Source organism: Vicugna pacos, chromosome X (genome assembly GCF_048564905.1).
Source record: "Vicugna pacos chromosome X, VicPac4, whole genome shotgun sequence".
Lineage (NCBI taxonomy): Eukaryota > Metazoa > Chordata > Mammalia > Artiodactyla > Camelidae > Vicugna > Vicugna pacos.
Genome location: NC_133023.1, coordinates 71,522,358 through 71,534,990, shown reverse-complemented (window position 1 = coordinate 71,534,990; position 12,633 = coordinate 71,522,358).

Below are 12,633 nucleotides of genomic sequence, written 5' to 3'. Positions count from 1 at the left end.
ATAAATAGTGTGTACCTGGCTCACTGCTGCAGAGGTTCTCAAATCGGGTATATACTGTGCATGTCAGACATCACAGATAGAGCCCTTAAAACTTCTACATGGAATACAACATCCTTATTGCGTCTTAGAACACTTCCTCAAGTATTTAGCCCCTTCCCGCTCTGTATTTTCCAGTATTAAAGGAAAGCATGTCATTGTAGCATATTTGCAAAACAGAAGGAGAAATTCAGATAATATCAATCATTCAGAAGCACACTACAGAAGGGTATGCCCTGCAGGTAGATTGGTGTATTTTTTCCCGGTCCGTCAATTGATTAGGTTTTTATCACAAGTTCTTGGCTGAAATCAAGTTGGATGGGTGTAAAAAAGCTAATTAGAAAGACAGCTTATTGGCATTTTTACCTTTTTCTTAAGTCTGGGGACTGGGGGGCGGGCAGGTGCCAAGGACTTTTGCATCAGTAAAGCTAGGATTCCGGAAATGCCTGCGGTGGGCGGTGGGTGCTTCAACCACCTAGGCTAAGTCAAAGGTGACCGGAGCCTGGAAACCCGATGGGCTCGCACGTTCGTTGGGCTGCAGACTTGTCCATCACACTCGCTCAGCCAATGAACGGTGTCAGAAAGAAGAGCCGGCTGGGAGCGAAGCTCGCGGGCCGTGGGTAGGGGCGTGAGAGGAGTTGTGCGAGGTCTTCCGTGCTTTCTTGTGGGGAGTGCTGTTTCCTTTTGCCGAGATTCAAGGCTGAGGCCAGTCGTTCCCTTCTCGGCCCCCAGCCCCACCGAAGAGGTCGGCACCTCCTCCGCCGCTGCCATCGTCCCCGCCTTCTCCTTTGTGAGTTTTCCCCACGCCGAATCGGGCGCTGAGCGTCCCGGGTCCTCATTCTAAAAGTTTGCCTTTTTCCTTTTACGTGACAGACTCAGATAAGGAGAGGCTTTCCTAAGCAGCAGCAGGGGCTGCTGAAGAGGTAATGGAAGAAACTTCTAGAGCTAAGTGAAGGAAAGGACCACACGGATAGTCAAATGATGCAAATGCCCCCATTCTGACAGGGTGTCACGGTCCAGGTGTCCTTGCGCTCAAGTAACTTCAGCGGGCCAGTGATAAGATAGAAGCCGAATTTGAAAAGTAATTGCAGGCTCTTGAAAAAAGGGGAAACCTTCACTTGATGAGGTGTTTGTGCCCACCAGCGCGTGTATTAGGACAACCTGCACTGTAACTTAAGCACGGTTATGTATTACTTCAAATTTTATGTTTTGTGGTTTTTTTTTTTGTGGTGTATATTTTTTAAGTTAAAAACGAAATATTTAACTATTAAACACATAGCATTTAGAAGTATACTTCTTTTTATTGAGAAATAGTTGATTTACAATGTTGTGTTGGTTTCTGTGTACAGCATAGTGATTCATTTATATATATATTATTTTTCGTTATAGGCTATTACAAGATATTGAATATAGTTCCCTGTGCTATGCAGTAGGACCTTGTTGTTTATCTGTTTTATAAATAGTAGTTTGTATCTGCTAATCCGGAATTCCTAATTTATCCCTCCACCCCGAGAAGTACACTTCTTTACAAGAGATGCAGGACACAGCAAATTCTCTAAAGCATCTATGTAGTTTAGTCTTTTTGATGTCTTTTTGTCACATGGCTTTTAGAGAGTAACTGGGAAATTATCAGAACTCTTCACTGAAGCTAATATTTACTTGGGGAAAAAAAAGTAATTTAAAGGGCCAATTCATGTATGTGTTTTGCCTCCACCTCAGAAGTAGGAAGAGTTTAAGTCATTTTGGACCAGGTGTACCTTCATTATCGTGCTATAAATTGTGACTTATTTGTCATGCTTTGGTACATTACAGATTTTTATCACTTGAATAAAGTAGCATACAATTAAAATTTAAAAATAACACGTTAATATCAAGTCTCCTAGATTGCTTGTTTTTGAATTTTGCTTGACTCAGGGATTTATAAAGAAAAAAATAAACATAATGAAGTTGTTACTTTCCACTGTGTTGCTAATAGTAGTTAGTTTTTGCAAGTTGTTTTCTCATCTTTTATTCATAAGTTATGTAAACGAAGGTGATTAAGTATATTTTCTTTGCAGTATGCTTCACTGAAAGTTATCACTTTATTATAATTTTATTACATCTTCTGATTATAAAATTTAATTATAGAAAATTTGGAAAATATACTGAAAGGTATAAAAATTATTTTAAACAATTCTACCTTCAAAGATATCCACACTTTACACGAAAAGGAAATATCTATCTTTAACATAACTACGGTTCTATGTCTTTCACTTTTCATTTAATATATTTTGGAACCTTTTCTACATCAGTGCATGTAAAACAGAAATTTCTCATATGCACTATATTATCTGGTAAGGATAGTTCCTGATGAAACTTGTTTTTAAGATTTTGGGGGGATATTTTTCACCTATTCATTTTGCCAGGTGAACGGCATTATCACTTTTTCTCAGGCTCCCTCCCTAAAGCCTATGGATAGTTTGATTAGGGTTTGTTTGAATTTGTAGATTCATTTACAGAGAATCAGAAATACCATGTTCATTTTTCTTGTCCAAGGACAAACTGTGTCTTTCTATTTAATCAAGTATTTTTATAGCCTTCAGTAGAAGTTTATAGTTTAACCATTAAAACAGACTTTAAAAAAATTTTCAGAATCTGTTCTTGAGTTTCTTCCTTTGTCTGCCTTTTGCTTATGCTGTTTCACTTCTTATTTTTAAATCATCTGTGCTTAGGCTTTGTCCTCTTTTTTTGCAGCTTTGAATAGAGGCAACTGTTTGCTGAAGTGTGATATGTGAAGAGGTGGGAGGAAATGAGCCTGAGCATCTCAAAAGCTTCATCTCAGGTTTGTCTCATATCCTTGTCTTTCCAAATTGCTATATTTTCTGCCGGAAGCCATTTCTCTCCTCAGTTTTTGGTATTCTTTCCTTTCTTAGCCCTTACCAGCGCCAGCTTTGGAATGAGCAGGTCAGCATGACTCAGTGAAATGCCTTGAGTTAGGGGTGTTCTGTGGCAATCTGGTAGTTAATTTCTGCTCAATGGACTGGCCAGCATCTGGAGACTTACTTGTTGCTCATCTGTCTCCTCATAGTGAAGCAGTCTCTAGAGGCTCTCAGAAAATGAAAATGATGTGCTAGTATAATTTCCCCTTTACATCAGTTCCCTTTTATTCTGTGTTACGGAGCTGTTTCCCTTAGGGGTCGTTTCTTGCTGCTTTCGATGTCTGCCACAGGCCTAAATCAAATGTTCAGGCCTTGAACATTTAAGGGAAAAGCAAGCATGAACTCAGATGCTTGCGGGTTTTTTTTTTTTGGTTCAAATGTCATTGTAAATGGAAGATATTCTTTCCGATGTGTGGCTTGGACTTGTGGCCATTTCTTTGATTTGAAGATCATTTCTGTCTTTAATTTTTATTCAGATGATTCTGCATAGGCAGGATTGAAAACTACAGAGCACTGTAGAAGGGAATCTCCAAGAAGGGAAGGAGTATGTAGTGGTCTCTAAATGTATTGACCTCAGAAAACTTTTCTGCAGCACATCTGTTAATAATTCTCAGAACTTAACAGTGTTCCTGAAAAATCAGTTTGGTGTATTTGGCTTTGGCCAAATACATAAATTAGCCCAGCCCTATCTATTGACAAGAGCATTCTTAATCAACATTTAAAAATGTTTTTATTTTGAGACAATTAAAGACCCACAGAAAGTTGCAATGATAGTACAGAAAGGTCCTGTGTACCCTTCACCCAGCTGCCCCTAATGGTAACACCTTGTATGACCAAAGTGTAGCAAACCAGGAAATTGACATTGGTACAATCTACAGACTTCATTTAGATTTTACATTCATTCCTGTGTGTGTGTGTGTAGTTCTGTGTAGTTTTATCACATGTATAGATTCATGGAACTACCACTAAAATCAAGATTCAAAACTGTTCCATTACCAGAAGGAAACACCCTCATTCTAATCTTCCTGTCTCTAAATTCTGGCAGCTATTAATTTGTTCTCAGTCTTGAAGTGAAAAAAATTACAAACATGGTTATGTAAAGGGACTTACATAGTATGTAACCTTTTGAGAATGACCTGTTTTCTCTCGGCAAAAAAACCATACGATCCATCCAAGTTGTACCCGTATCAGTAAGTTGTTCTTTTTATTGCTGAGTAGTATTCACGTGTGTTAATCACTGATCTGTGACTCCTCTGTAGGGGAATAAAATTTGGTGGGAAGGAAACAGGACTGCCAGTGGCCAGAACCTCCCATAGGGACAAAAGAAGAAATTACAAAGTCCTTCTTCCTAAAATTTGAAATTTTAATAATATCAATAGAAAATGCTTATGCAATGCTTATTATGTATCATAAATACGCAAATTGTTATTCATATAATTCTTAGTCTTATTAATTAGGTTCAAGTATTATCTCTAACAAATGGAGAGACTGAGGTACAGAGAGGTTATGTCACTTGTCCAAGCACACACAACCAGTAAGTGACAAGGCCAGGTTTTAAAGTTGGCAGTCTGGCTCTAGTCCATGTTATCAACTGCTCTGTTGCACCACCTCCCTACCGTGCTGTACCACCTAGAGAAGCACCTGCTTTGTCCATACTTGGGACCAGATAGGGCCCAAGGGAAGCAGCAGAGAAGGAAAGGGGGTGCCCATGTATACAGGAAAACTAAGAATTCCATCTTACCCAGCAGCAGTGCCTCCTGAATCCACTTGTAGCTCATCTCTAAGAAACCTTATCAAGGGTTATAGCTTAGTGAGACCACTGCGTAGGGGTTAGCCCCTAGGTCATATCCATCACACTCAGGGGTATGATGGGAATGAGCTTAGTCAATTTCTATTTCAATGAATTGTAGGGTGATCCGTTACTATTAAAGATTTTTTACCTATCCAACTTCTTATATTTTTATTATTCCCTTCTGTTTTCCTGTAATTAGCAGCAATAAAGAGCCTTTAAATCAATAAGTGTAGGAAGGGAAATGAAGCTGAAAAAGTAATTTATTCCTAAGCGTCTTTGAGCAGAACCCAAAGGGACATTTACAGGAATTGGACATCATACAGAATGAAAGCACGGATTTGAAGTCTAACAGACTTGGTATTGACTCCCACCTTTGTCACTTCTTGGCTGTGTGACCTTATGCAAGTGGCTTAACCCCTCTAATCCTCATTTTTCCTATTTATAAAATGAGGCTGTTTCCTGACTACTTCAGAGAATTATTGTAAGGCTTAAATGAGATATTGTTTATCAAGCACTTAGCAGAGTTTGGCCTGCAGTAACCATTCAAATAATAATTATTGTGTAATTAGGATAACTGAGTTTTACTTGGTAAATCCAGGTAAAGTATCATGATATTAAAGATGTTACAATTGGTATTAACTCATCCAAGTTTGTCTTCAAGAAAGAAAATCCTCCTTCATGGACTTCATGTAACGGCTCCTGTTCTTCCTTGGATTTTCCTAAATCAACAGCTCTGAACTGATTCCTGGTAAACACCTACCTGCCTACATCATCCCTGTTTTCAGTCTTTGAAATCCTTTTGAGTTTTTATCCATTCCTCCAAGGAGTCAGTACTCTACCCAGCTTGTTGCCCAGCTCTATGTCTATTACATAAACTCTTTTCTTTAGTAATGTTGAATACAACCGGACCATTTCCAGACCCTAGATGTGCATTTATATGTAAGATAGTGATTTACAAACTATTTCCAGTGTGGCATACTTTCCTCCCAACCTCCTCTAGTTTTGGCCTGGGTATGAACTGGGGACTAGAAGACAGATCAGTGATTTTTGCCATGGTTTCTGAAAATGTTCCTTTGGTCAGGAAGTTTTTTTATAAGAATTGCTTGCAGAAGTTTAAGAGAACATAAGAGTTAAAAAGCAATGAATGGCATATCAGATGGCACTTACTTAAAACATTTGCACCGCACCCCGTAAGAAATGAAATTTGAGGAAAGTAAAAATCTTTCTTGTAATATTTTCCTAAAACTGTCACCACTATTTACAGCTTCAGGTAAAATATCACAATGTTAGATCTGCTGAAATTGGTATTAACTCATACCAACCGTCTTGCTTTAAGGGAAAACGTCCCTTTAAATACAATAAAAATAAGGATTATGGGAATAAAATGCATTACTTATAATTATTTAAGTGTAATTCAGGTTTTGATAGAGTTCATCAGTCTTTGGATTGAAAGACAAGTAAAAAAAAATGCACCGGAGCAAATTTATAGCTTAAATTTTTTTTTTGTTATTTTTGGCTAGGTTCAGGGTGCTAGGAAAACATTTCAACAAGCGTAATATACTTTTAAATATTGGAAAAGTTGGATTTTCACAGCATGATTACAGTGTCAGCAGGTTGCCAATTAATTGTTGGAAACTTTTGTGAGAAGACTACAATTGCATTTAATTATGCCAAAAGGCTAGAGAAAGAACAGTTATTTTAAAAAACCTGTGTAGATGATGAGGCTTTATGAAAATGAATCCTGACTTTGCAATTGAATCTATACTAAATGAACAATCTCTGAGCAGCTCATGGGAAAATATCAGAAAACTTCTCTAGCTTAGAGAAATCCCTGGCTGATTTTCTGAACAACTGTTTTGGAAATAAGTTAGGTCTTTTCAAATGTGTTTAGGTTCGTTAGTTCGTGTTATTAAATAGTCCCACTAGTATAATTCTTAGTGATAAAAATAACTTTATAAGACCCAACAAAACAAATGCTATGTATTAAACTAAACGTTTGGAGAAGTATTAACTTGGCAGTTTGATTTTCATTTCAAGACACTTTCATGAGGAAGCAAGAGATCACAAATGGTATTGGCATACCTCAATTACCATAATATTTATAGGGGAAAAGAGAATATTTAGTTGTTTTATTTGATGCAGAAACACTTACTTCATATTAAAAATGGCATAAATCTCTGTATTATTCTAATGTCATCATCTTTTTATTAAACAAAAAGCATTTGTGTATAGTAAAATGTGGTTGAGTCAGTTTTGTTACTCAGGGCACGTTAACAAATTTTCATCCACCAAAAATGTGTTGAGTGATTTTTTTTAAATGCCAGAATTTGTTGATGTTCAAGATCCTTCGCTTAGTCTGTCTTCAGCTTGCTTTGTGATAATTCTTTGAGGGTACTTGTACTTAAGGAAAGGTAGGAGAGAGAGTACCGGTGATATTTGTCATCCAGTTTTAGGATGTCTTGATATTTTCAATTTAAAACCATACTAACATCATTTATAAGGCAATATATAAGGTGAATAACAAACTTAGGAAAAAACCACTTCTAAAGGAAATGAATAAGCAATTCAGAAAAACACTTTTATATGTATATTAGTCTTTAGGATAATAAATATGAAAAATGCTCACCTGCTCTACTAATAAAAAGATGAAAATTAAAATAATGAGATACTACTATTTACCTGTTTTGTTGGTAAAATTAAAATTAAAAAATCCTGATCATTTTTCTATAATGTGAAGAAAATGCCCTATCACTTGCTGCAAGCGGCAAGGTTTAATCGTATACATTTTCAGGAGGATTATTTGGCAATACTTAATTAAAAAATCCTTACTAATGTGCATACTCTTTGACCTAGAAAATCTTTAAAGAATTTATCTTAAGGAAACAATAATAAGCAAAAGCAAATATAAGAATGTCCATTTCAGTGTTGCGTATAATACTGAAGTGTCTGAAACAATTTAAATGTCTGAAAAGAAGGGATTCAATTTGTAAGCTATTGTTTATGTTCATACAGTTGAATAATGCAAAGGCATTTAGAATAATAATGTAGATCTGTGCTGACATTGAAAGGTGACCGAGATAAATTATTTAATAAAAAAGTCTCTAAAATATGGAAATATATGCATATACATGTAAATTATATATCATACACAAAAATATTGACACTGAATATCTATATGTAATGGAGTTTTAGGTAATTTAATTCATGATTTTTGGTATTCTAAATTTTATTTAATGATCAGAACTTACTGTTGTGATCAGAAAAGATATAGCAGGAGAAACAGGAACATATTAGAATTATAGACAGTTATGTGGAGCTGTACAATCAGAAAACAAATAAGAAATTGTGAAGGTGGTATATAGGCATTTATTTGAGTTATGCAATATTGGTGACTAATTTTTAAAATAATGTACTAAAAGCATGCATACAAGTGTTGTTCCCTTCACCTTAAGATAAAATGCTTATTCCAGGCATGCTGACACTAACAGAATGTTTAAGATACTCTGCTTCCTCATTTCATAGGTGAGAAATCTTGGGCTCATTGCATCTAAATACTATCCGTGTTCACACAACAGCTAACCATGCTGCTTTCCCTTTGTTTTTTTGATAATTAACTATTACTATAAAGCCAAGTTTTTCCAGCCTCTTATGATCACCAATGGCTACTTTCCCCTTTAAATACCCAAATAAACCAGCCTCAGCCTTCCTTTCCTCATGTAACCTAACTGACTTAACCAAGTAACCAAGTCTCCACCCAGTTTCCTTTCCCAAGTATTTCCAAGCAAAACTAGACAATGCTTGGTTATATGTTCCAAAACTGTGCCTGCTTGTCACTTAGTTCTTTCTTAGAGCAAATGCTTCAGCCTTTTCCACTGGTCATATTGTGCCGTCTTACAACCGCTTGACCATGCTGCTGCCTCTTAGCCCAACCCATGTTATGCTAAGAATGAACACAATCACACCACAAAGCAAATCCCTGAAACACAGTTAATATCTGACTCTCATGCTTAACAAAGCTTTTTCTTTTGGAATAGCAGCAGAAAATGATCAGACAGAAAAAGGAAAATTTAAAACTAGTCATTGGAGATCCATTGTCGACATCTTTGCTCAGAGGTCCCTGAATGGCTGTGCTCCCTGATACCACATGTTGCAAGTGCCAGATCATTTCCCACACTGGGACCCCTTAACCCCCTCCTTCTTTACAGGTGACTAGGGTTCCCATTGTTCTTGGGGATTAGAGAAAAAAGGAGTATCTTCCTCCTTCCCTGTCAAAGGCCTGTTGTTTTCCTAATGGGAAAGTAGAAAAACTCATTTCCTTAAGCAGAAACTCCATCCTTGCCACAACTGTTCTAGTCACCATGTTCCAGATAAAACAATTATAATAGCATATTTCTCAGTCTGGATTTAAAAAAAAATTTTTTATTGAAGCATGTAGTTGATTTACAATGTGTTAGTTTCTGATGTACAGCACTGATTCAGATATATATATATATATATATATATATATATATGTATATATATATTTATGTATATATGTTCTTTTTCATATTCTTTACCATTATAGGTTACTACAAGGTATGAATATAGTTCCCTGTACTATACAGTAGGACCATGTTGTTTATCTATTTTATATATAGTAGTTTGTATCTGCTATTCCCAAACTCCTAGTTTCTCCCTCACCCCCTTTCCCCTTTGGTAGCCATAAGTTTGTTTTCTATGTCTGTGAGTCTGTTTCTGTTTTGTCAATAAGCTCATTTGTCTCATTTTTTTAGATTCCACATATAAGTGATATCATGTGATACCTGTCTTCCTCTGACTGACTTCACTTAGTATGATAATCTCTAGGTCCATCCATGTTGCTGCAAATGGCATTATTTCATTCTTTTTTATGACTGAGTAGTATTCTGGATTATTTTTATCTATGCGGAGTATGTGAATTGACTTCCGTGAACCAACAAAAGGATTTTGAATTACAGGACCTAAGCCACTTTTTCAACTGCTTCTCTTTCTCTTTGTGTCTTTATCTCAGCTCATCTCTCACTTTTTCTGGTGCTCTACTTTCTCTCTAGCTTTGTCTACCTTGTCTCCTCCTTCTCTTCTCTTTTCACATGTTCTCTTCCTTTTGGCTTCCTAGACAGATGACTAAATCAATAATTTTGCCTTGGCTTCTCTTTCTGTACAATTTTTGGGGATCATTAGATGTACTATAATCTGTAAAGATGAAGTGGAAGTCCCAGGCAGAGGGATTGTTTTTACTTCTAAATTGGGTAAGATAAATTTACCAATTAATCTGCTTCTAAAAAAATCCCAGCAAGGAAATAACTAGCCAACAGAGATCAATGTCTTCATAAGGATACAAAATATACCAACAGCAGTACCCTCAGTGGTAGAAAATGCCTGAAAAAAACTAAAACATCCCCAATATAGCCATCAAAATTGAGTGAATTTTGATACTGAACATAGTTCATACCTTTTTTTTTTTACATTCTTCACTTTGAGACTTCAGGATCTCTTGTTAGTAATTGATAAGCTGTGTTTTCTGTAGTTGCCACATACCTGAGACAAGTCTATGACTTTCTGTTTTAAATAATACTGAAGTAAAAGGAACCCAGCATTTTTCCTCTCCACACGCCCTCATTCCCCTTTACAGGATCACAGAGAAAAAAATCAAGAACTTCTCTCCTTCCTTCAACCATTAAAAGTTATTATTTTGCTCTTCTGTTCTTTTGAAAATAACGGCTTTATTGAGAGATAGTTCACAAACACTACAATTTGCTTTTAAGATATGCAATTCAGTGGCTTTTGGCATATTTACAGAGTTGTGCAATCATCACCATAATCTGCATGTTCATCACCATATAAAGAAATCCTGTACCCATTATCAGTCACCCCTTATTTCTCCCAGTTCTCCCTTCCTCCTGCCCTAGGCAGCCACTAATCTACTATCTGTTTCTGTAGATTTTCCTCCTCTGGAAATTTCATATAAATGAAATCATATGAAATGCGGTCTTTTGTGACTGGCTTCTTTCACTTGCCGTAATGTTTTCAAGGTTCATCCATGTTGTAGCATGTGTCAATACTTCACTCCTTTTCATGGCCAAATAATATTCCTTTTGTATAGCTATATCATATTTTGCTGTATAATATGGACATGATGACATTTATTTAGGTCATTTCCACATTTTGGCTGTTATGAATAATACAATTATGAACATATATGTGGGCATGTGTTTTTATTTCTCTTGGGTGTGTACCTAGGGAGTGAAACTACTGGGTCATGTAGGTAACTCTATTTAACCTTTGAGGAAGTGCCAGAGTAGATACACCATTTTATATTCCAAAGTAGATGTACCATTTTACAATCCTGTCTGCAATATTTGAGAGATTCATTTTTCTATATCTTTGCCAATACTTGTTATTATCTCTCTTCTTGTTTCCAGACATTCTAGAGGGTATGAAGTGGTTTCTCAATATAGTTTTGATTTGAATATCCTTGAGGGCTAATGATGTTGAGCCAGATCTAAAAGAAGATGTCTAATTGTTGATTATTAATTGGCTTTTCGGAGTGAAGAGGAAGAAAGAGTAGAATATCTCTTTCCTTTTAATAATAATAAACATCACTTCCAAAGCCAAATATAGATGGTTTGTATATATCCCCCCTTTTAAAGATATTGGGCATAACTGAGAGTCTTCACTCAGGACCAATGAGATGACATTCATTTTCTTTTCACAAACACCATTTGCATTTTTTCTTTAAGTTGAGGATTTGCTGCTTGGAAATCTCCTTAGAAGGGAGCTGAATGACATGTCCCTCCTTTCTTCCTCTACTTTCCACATCTGAGTTGTGTGTATTAGCTTTTTTATTACTGATAATATAATTTGCTATAAATTTAGCAGCTTTAAGTAACACAGGATTGTTATCTTACAGGTCTGTAGGTCAGAAGTCCAGTATGGGTTGCATTAGGCTAAAATCAAGGTGTCAGTAGTTCTGGGTTCCTTTCTGGAGGCTCTAGAGGAGAATCATTTCCTTGCTCATTTAGGTTGCTAGCAGAATTCAGTTCCTTGTGGTTGTAGGACTGATATCTCCATTTCCTTGCTGGCTGTCAACTGAAGAGTGTTCCTAGCTTCTAGAGGCCATTCACATGCTTTGCTTCATCAATCTCTTCCTTCATCTTCAAAGCCAGCAACTCTTCAGCCTTCCTTTTCTACTCTTAATTTTATTTTTTAGCTTTATTGAGCTATAATTGACAAAATTGTAAAGTATTTAAAGTGTACATTGTGGTGACTTGACATGCATATACATTGTGAAAGGGTTCCCTCCTTCTAGTTAATTTACATATTCATTACCTCAGATACTGATTGATTGATTGATTGGTGAGAACATTTAGGTTCTAGTCTCTTAGCAAATTTCAAGTATGTAATATAATATTATCAACACTTTGCATTTATCTTGAATTTTTTTCCCTTTTTGTATAGGTCCCTTACTTTATTTTTTGTTTGTTTACCTATTGTCTAGTATCCTGTAGGCTTTCTTTAGTTTATCAGTCTTGTGTAAGGATCTGTATTTCTTCCTAAAAAAGTTATTAATTGCCCACTTTCTTTCTCTTGGAGAGCAGGAAATTGGGCTAAGCATTTGCACTGTATTTGGTAATAATTCTTTCAGTGAGAGTTCCCATTTTCATATAGGCCTTCCCTTTGCATCCCTCACAGAAATTTCTGACTTCTGTGATATGTTAGGATATTTTTTTCCCTGTTGGTTGCTTGTGTAGTTCTGGGTTAAAGGAGAGAGAGATTGGAGATACACTATTTTGTTGAACAGTAGTTTTCCAATATACAGTGTAAAGGCCAGACTCATTCTTGGAAGCCCCTGTCCTTGAGGAGTTTCTA